General features: G+C 39.9%; 1 pseudogene; it reads left to right on the top strand.

Annotated features, from left to right (window-relative positions):
• Nucleotides 1-7269: 7269 nt before the first annotated feature.
• Nucleotides 7270-7759, top strand: LOC142433744 (large ribosomal subunit protein eL22 pseudogene; annotated as a pseudogene).
• The last annotated feature ends 233 nt before the right edge of the window (nt 7760-7992 follow it).

Consider the following 7992-nt stretch of genomic DNA (forward strand, 5'->3'; position numbering starts at 1 on the left):
CACTCATTGTCTTGGCCTGGGAAGGTTCTCTCTGGTCACAGTGATTTTTTTTTGTGAAAGCATTTTCACTCAAACTTCATTTTTTTTGGTGATGGCTGATTTAAGAGAACAGCATGCAGCTGTGAAATTTTGTTTCCTACTCAGGAAAATGCTGCAGAAACTGTTGGGACGTTGAACACAGCTTACAAGGACAGCATTATGGGAAAAACTAAAGTGTATGAATGGTTTTCTTGTTTCAAAAAAAGGTGAAATGTTGATTGATGACAAACCTCCTTTTGGATGTCCGCCAACTTCCTGAACTAATGAAAATGCCCACAAAATTCGTGCACTTGTGCTCAAAGACCGACGAGGGACCATTGAAGAGATGTGGACCTTATCTGCACTCTCTTGGAGCTGGGTTCAGAAAATGTTGACAGACCATTTGGGAATGAGAAAGGCCACAGTGAAATTTGTCCCTCGGGTTCTGACTGACCAGGAAAAAGAGCATCGAGTGGAAACATGCAGTGCTTTGAAACAACAGCTCCGAAGTGACCCAGACATTTTCCCCAAGGTCATTACTGGTGAGGAGACAGGGTGCCATTCTTATGACCCTGAAAGCAAACATCAATGAAACCGGTGGAAGAAGCCACAGTGAGGAACCTAAGGACGCCTGCCAACAGCTTTGTGAGTGAAGTTGGAAAGGGATCCTCCAGATTCGCAGTTGAGTCATCAGATAACCTTGTGGAAGACTCAGAGGCACATCAAGCAGTTCAGCTGCTCTCCAATTCCTAATTATAGTAAAACTATTAGATACTGACTGGGGTCTCAAAGTGTCAGTTCCTTACTGTGTCTACCTCTAGAGAGCTGGGAAGTGAGTGTCTTCATGAAGTAACATGTGACTTCCTCCAGACTGAGTGATCAGAGAGACAGAGAAGGTAAGATGGAAGGTAAAGTGCCTTTTTAATGGCATTCTCCAAAGTTGCGCAATGCCACCTTGGTTTTATTCTATTCAAGGGAAACAACTCACCAAATCTAGTTCAGTGTTAGTCATTCCGTACTGTCACTAAGAATAAATCACTTGAACAAAGATTTTATTATTTATTTGGCTTCAATGCCAGTGTGGTAAAAAGTACCTGTAGATTTTTTCAGCCAGTCTCATGAAGATCTTAATATTGTCCTATACATTATTAACAGTGTTTCCAAATAGCCTTCTGATGCTCTTTTATGTACATTCACAACCACATTCAAAGTAGTCTTCTGTATCAGGTTTCCAGACATTTTATTAGTTCTGTGTTCAGCTGCTCACAAGGGTGTAGAATATGACACTTCCTCTGTTCTAACAATGTCTTTGGGTTTCACTGGCATGATTTATGGTACTATTATGGACCAGACCTTGGTAAGAAGCAGGAGGTTATTTTATTATAGATGATACAAAAGTATTAGTAGAGCTCTGAACTTGTAGTAATTAGTTCTTTAAATAAATGTTTAATACAAGCAACACTGATTATTATTTCACAAACACATAAAACATGCTGTGAATATATGACATGTATAACTTAAGAAAAATAATAAAGATTTTGTCTAGGAGGGATGACAGAGAATGTGCAACCATGTTTTTCATTTGAGATGAGAAAATTGAGTAACTTAGTTTGGAGATAAAGTATTGTGGGAATGTGGCAGAATATCTTTCGTGAAAAGGAAGGTGATAAGTAACTGTAAGTAGTAGATGATGATGCATAATTACAGCTTGTCACCAAGGCTTATGTTGTAATCAATAACTCTGGTCTCAGTGTCTATTGTTGAAGGTGACTGTTATTATTTTCATCTTATAGCATCTCTCTGTGACACAGTAGAACTCCCCCTGTGGGTTTCCAAGTCTGTAAATCTTTACGAGCGTCTATAAAGCCTTGTTTGTCATCTTCAGAGCTGGTGCTAGATTCAAACTGCTGACACTGTGATCAGCAGTCCAACACATAACCAACTAGGCTCACCTATGAGTTGGAATCAAATAGATGGAATTGAGTTTGGTTTTATTATTATTTTTAATTTAATCATGGATATAATTTGCTCTAACTTAATATTGCACAAGGAATCCTGGTGGTGTAGTGGTTGCTAGTTGAGCTATGAACCCCATGGTCAGTACTTTGAAATCACTAGCCACTCTGTGGGAGAAAGATGGGGCTTTCTGCTCCATTAAACATTTACAGTCTTGGAAACTCACAGGGTCAGTTCTATCCTGACCTATAGGGTAGCTATGGGTTAGCAGTGCATTCATTTTTGTCATTGCACAAGTCATAATTATATTATGGATGACAGATGACAATACTATTTTACACTTAAGGATTAGTCATGCGGTTTAAGATGACTTTATAAATGCCGTCTGTTTGTAACTTTACAAAGCTCTTCGGCAATAGATGAAAGTGTAGGCTCTATTTTAATAAATTCTAAAAGAGAGGTTCTGTAAATGTAACTGATCTTAGCCACCGCTCTTTCTAATAGACGATGCTGCCTACTGGATCCAAAATTCATACATATTTCTAATTTATACCCTAACTTGACATCTACAAAACTCATATAACACAAAATGTTTTAAACAGATAATAAGAAAGATAATGCAAGGCAAAAGAAAAATAAACATAGAAAAAGAAAACTAAAAGCGATATAAAAACAGAGTGATATAAATATACAGATGTATTGCCACAGGATCAGTACATTTACAGAAGTAGGTCAAACATTTACTTCTGTGATACCTATCATTTAATATGAAGATACCAACATGATTTACAATGTACAAAATTTTTAAAAATAAATTAATTTCATAAAAGACATTGGTTCTAATGTATAAGAAAATCCCCCAAAAACATTGATATAAGGGGAATAATGCAAAATATGGTCCTCAACAATAGTTTTACAGTAACTACAATGAAGCATTTTCTAAGGTTGGTGCTAAAAGACCTCTACAAAGTAAACCAATGACACGGAAGAAAACAATTCTAGAAATATGAAGATATGCGCTCTAAATGATTTAACCTACCACTTGTCGGTTGGTTTGTCATAATATAGTGGCTTATGTGTTGCTGTGATGCTGGGAACTATGTCAATGGCATTTTAAAAGGCATTTGGGCCAGCCAAGGTGACCAGGCTTCAGTAGAGGGGCAGGGAAATAGAGGTAGGCCCTTGTGGTAGTTACATAATCTGATGTCAATTTGAGGGGATTATGAGTGAAAGGCCCATCAATCAAGATATAATCAATGAGGCCTCTGTGTGGGCTTGTCTCTCTCCTGAGAAATCTGGAAAATCTGGTTTTTCCTCTTTGGAGGTGGGAGAGACTCTACTCAGTCCCTGGGAGAAATCCTTGTGGGAAAGCCACATGGAGAGAGACGGATGGAGCTAGACCTCTGGATCTAGAAAAGCCATGTGAGCTGTTTACAAGGCCAGCATTGAGAATCAACAGCTGGTCCAATGAGCCACCATAAAAGGGTGGGAAACCCTGATAAGACTTGGTTGAATCTGAACGACGCCCCCAAACCAGCCAAGCCACCTAAAGTGTGGAGAAACCCGATAAGACTTGACTGGGACCGTGAAGATGTCAAAGAGCCAGCCAAGCTGTCCATTTAAACGTGGTAGGGACACTGACTTTTCAGAGAGCTAGAAACCAAGGAGACATCAATCAACTCTTGCTCTCTCCAACTCTACCGGGGTGAGTACACCGATGAGAGAAATGCTTGTTGGGACTCTGATGCTAGAATGATATGTGGGAAGAGTGCTGTTATTATGCCCTTATGCTCATACTTGCCCCAATACCTTTACCCGTAATAGTTTGAGTTATTTTTAGATTGTTTGATGTGTGTTTGCAGTGAATAAACTGAGCGTTCGAAAATGTCTAGGAGCATTAAGTAATAATTGATTGTGCTGCTCATGACAGGGAGTTTAGGCCATGCCCACAAAGAAAGTTTTGAAAAGATCTGCCTCACCACGTGCTTTGGAGTACTCAGCACATTTGCATTCCAAAGGACTTGTCTGGGGGCAAGATTGACAGATATATAAAAAAGGAACTCTGGCCTGTGGAAGTTTGAACTCTAGTGGTTTTTGTCAGAAGCTGGAACAAAATCTGCAACAATGTAGAAAACTCCTCTCTAGGACTGAAGGATAAAGGAAGCCTGTAGGCAGGCTGAAATGCTTGGTAGTTGGCCACCTGGATCCACTTGCTGAGTGGAATTGGGAGAAATTCTAGAGTAAAGAGATGGTTGAGTTTGGCCACTGACACCAGTGGACCTGTTAAGTCTCTCTCTCCGGCCTAAATTTCAGCCTCGGTCCTTGGCTCCACGCGAGAAAGATTTCACGCGGAAGCCGGGCTCGTGATCCAAGTGTATTTAATGAGAGTTAAAAGAAGCTTCAGGTTTTACAAAGCACCCATAGGATTCCTCTGACCATGCGGCCTGGCAGAGACTGCCCCAGGTCACGCAAGGATCTCTCTCCTTCCAAGAAGACGACCAGACCACCAAGCAAGACAAGACCCTCTCCCTTCCATTCCCTGCCTTTTAAAGGGTTACCAGGGGAGGTGTGGTGAACGACCCCAGGTCGATCCCATTAGCTGAATTGCAATCACCTGGCCCAGGTGGGCTGCTCCAGGTGTAACGCCCATCTCCACCCACTGGCGGGGAAATCCAGCTTTGTCTTTGCTGGCTCTCCTGGGCATGCGTAAATGGACTTCCCAATTCCCTAAGCTAAGCTGCCTAACAGACCTGGTTCATAGGAACTAGAGGAGACGATGAGAGCGGATTGACTGGTCTGAAGTTCATGACCTAACACAAGGAGGATATGGTTGTTGAGAATTTGTGACAGGGCCATGGTCAAAGGCAAGGCAACCAATGGGCACCCTGGTGAGGCAAAGTGAAGCAGCCCACATTGAGTTGACCAGAATCTGACTAGATGAAGAGAAGATATTTGAACCTGTGAACTGGTGCATATTGCTGCAGACTTTATGTATGGCCTGTGCTGATTTGACTTTGCTTATGGATGTGGATTTCACAAGGTTCCAACTGGAATGAAGATTCTTCCCATCAAAGAATATGTTTGTGTCCAAAGAGCACTGGATTGATGTAAGTAGGCAGTACAGAAATTGGTTACCCCAAATGGGGGATGGTCATGAAGTGGTTGGCCTACATACTTTCATAGGTGGAGGGATATATATTCATAGGACTATACGATTAAGGTGTAGGTGTTAATTAACTGCAATTTTTAATCATAGGATATTTTTGTTTTTTTCACTGATAGAATGTTATGTTTAAATGAGAGTGGCGCATGTTGAATTGTGTGCATTTCAGTTTTATCCTGTTAGGTACTGATATGATTTTATTATTATTTGTTTGAAACTTATATATGGCTAAAGAGCTATGTGAACGTGTCAAATTGACAAGGGGTTGTCTGTGGTAGTTAATAATCTGGTGTCAATTTGAGAGGATTATGAGTGAAGGGGTGGAGTCTGCCATGTCAATCAAGACATAACAATGTGGCCTCTGGGTGGGCATGGCTTTCTCCTCAGAATTCCGGTAAATCTGGTTTTTCCTCCTTCCTCTCTACTCACTCACTCCCGTGGACATATCCTTGTAGAGAAGACACATTGAGAGAGGCTGATGGAGCCCGACCTCTGGATCCAGGAGAAGCCACATGGAAAGCCCTGCCAGTGCTAAGATGTTTACAACTTCACTGGATCCAAAGACTTTTTACTCACTAGCCTGTGATCATCCCTCCTTCAGCAACATTGCATGTGTTTCATGAGGAGGACTTTATAGATTGGTATCAAATACATGGGTTAATATCAGGTTTATGGGCTTGGACAGGACTGGGTTGGGATGCTTTCCTAATGTACAATTACCCTTTATGTAAAACTCACTCTTATAGGCATATGAGTTTCTATGGATTTGTTTCTCTACTCTACACACAAAAAAATACAATCCTCAAGAAAATGGATTGACAGAGTGGCTGCAACAATGGGCTCAAGCATGGGGAACAATTGTGAGGGCGGTGCAGGATCGGGCACCCTTGTTGTACACAGGGATTATTGTGTGTTGCCAATGTTCAATGATACCTAACAAGAAGAATAACTTTAAACCACAATTTTCTCAGTCATGTTTTTAATAAACATATATTGGGAATAGGCCTGAAGTATAAATAAAATGATAGGATTGTTAAGTATGGACTAATAATATTTTTACAATCAATTAAGGCATAGAAACAACTTGTCAGTGAATGAAGCCTAATGAGAGTGGATGCTTAAAAAGATCAATTTATTTCTGTTATTGGTGGGTTGAGGGATACTAAAGTATTTTCTTCAAAATGGAGTTTAAAGTCTGCTTTGATATATGGGTATATGATTGAAGCCTTAAGGCTATATGCCACAACTTATATTCTGGAAGAAGGAAAACTCAGTGAATCTCTGATAATACATCCAACATCAAGCAATGCAGTTTTACAATGAAACTCCTAGGAGAAATTGATTGGAAACGATACAGCAAGTGATCAAAATAGATTGGCTCAGTAAATTGGTTTATTAGTTATGAATCAGTAAATTCCATGGGAATGTTTCCCAAAAAATGATGACTAATTTTAGAATACGGAAAACCATTCTTTACGGCGGAGGCTCTTGACCATTAAGTCCATTTGTAAAACCCCAGCCTTTTCACTCCTTACTAACATATCGGTGCATCTCCATCCCTGTAATAATACTCTCTGAATATCATGTTTCTTTATTCAGTTATCCTTGCTGCACCATCCTGCTTAACACAACTTTGACTCAATGCAAGTGTTTACCTTTTTCTAGTCTTCAGAGGATGCTGAATACTATTAATAAAGACAAAGACACAAGTGCACAAACCATTGCCAATTTTAAAGTGCAGTCTTGAGAGTAAGGGAATGGAATCAGGAAGGGGAACAAGAGGCATTCAGAAGGTTGGGCATTCTCTATTTTTTTAACTGAAAATGCCAATGATTATAATTATAATTATTCATTATGCATTTATGTTTAATTTACTTTTAGGTATGGGTGGTATGTATCTCAGTGAAATAGTTACATGAATGATTAAATAAATCAAACACCTTCTTCTTCAGAGGTCTCCTTAATACTCCTTGCTAATATTTTTACATTTGACATGCCAACGCTCTATTCCATTCTCTTTAAGAGCACTTTCAGAAGTCTTTCTTTTTAAATTGCCAGCCTTATACAGCTGATAATCACACACATACTTCACAGAGAAAATAGATACCAGCTTTTCTGCCTCCACTGCTACCATGACACCTGTGAAAAAGCCTGTGGCAAAGGGGGCAAAAAAGAAGCAGCATGTTTTGAACTTCACTCTGGAGTACACCCAACCTGAATACGATGGACTCATGGAAGCTGCCAATGTTAAGCAGTTACTTCAGGGACGATTCAAGGTGAATGAGAAAGCCGGTTATCTCGGGGGAGGCATCAGAACCACTGAGAAAAGCAAGAATGAGATGACTCTAACCTCCGAGGTGCCGTTTTCCAAAAGGTTTTTGAAATATCTCACCAAAAACAAAATTGAAGATGCATAATTTATGTGATTGGTTGTGTGTGGTCATAAAAAGCCAACAAAACAAAACAAGTCATGATTGAGGCTACTTCCAGATCAAACATAACAAAGAAGAGATAGAAAATGAGGACTCAAACTCACTTCTTGGGAAGATTTTGTATGAGTCCTTGAAGAAAACTTGGGAACCAAAAAAAAAAAAAAGGAAGAAAGAAAACAGACACCATTAGATGACCATCTTCCTACAGCGACTGCTCCCAAACAAAAAATCTAGTTGGCATTCATATGCATCTGTTCCTTCTTGTAAACTTTTAAAATGTTTCCAAGGGTAACTACTAGACATGTGCACTAAAGGATCCTTTCTTATGTTTTTAGGAATCTTGCTCTATGGGTCATCCCATCTCTCTATTATTGCCAGACTTTCCCTCTCCCACTGTCGCATTCCAAACTTCCACACTCATTG

The sequence above is a fragment of the Tenrec ecaudatus genome, chromosome X (assembly GCF_050624435.1).
Source record: "Tenrec ecaudatus isolate mTenEca1 chromosome X, mTenEca1.hap1, whole genome shotgun sequence".
Taxonomy (NCBI): domain Eukaryota; kingdom Metazoa; phylum Chordata; class Mammalia; order Afrosoricida; family Tenrecidae; genus Tenrec; species Tenrec ecaudatus.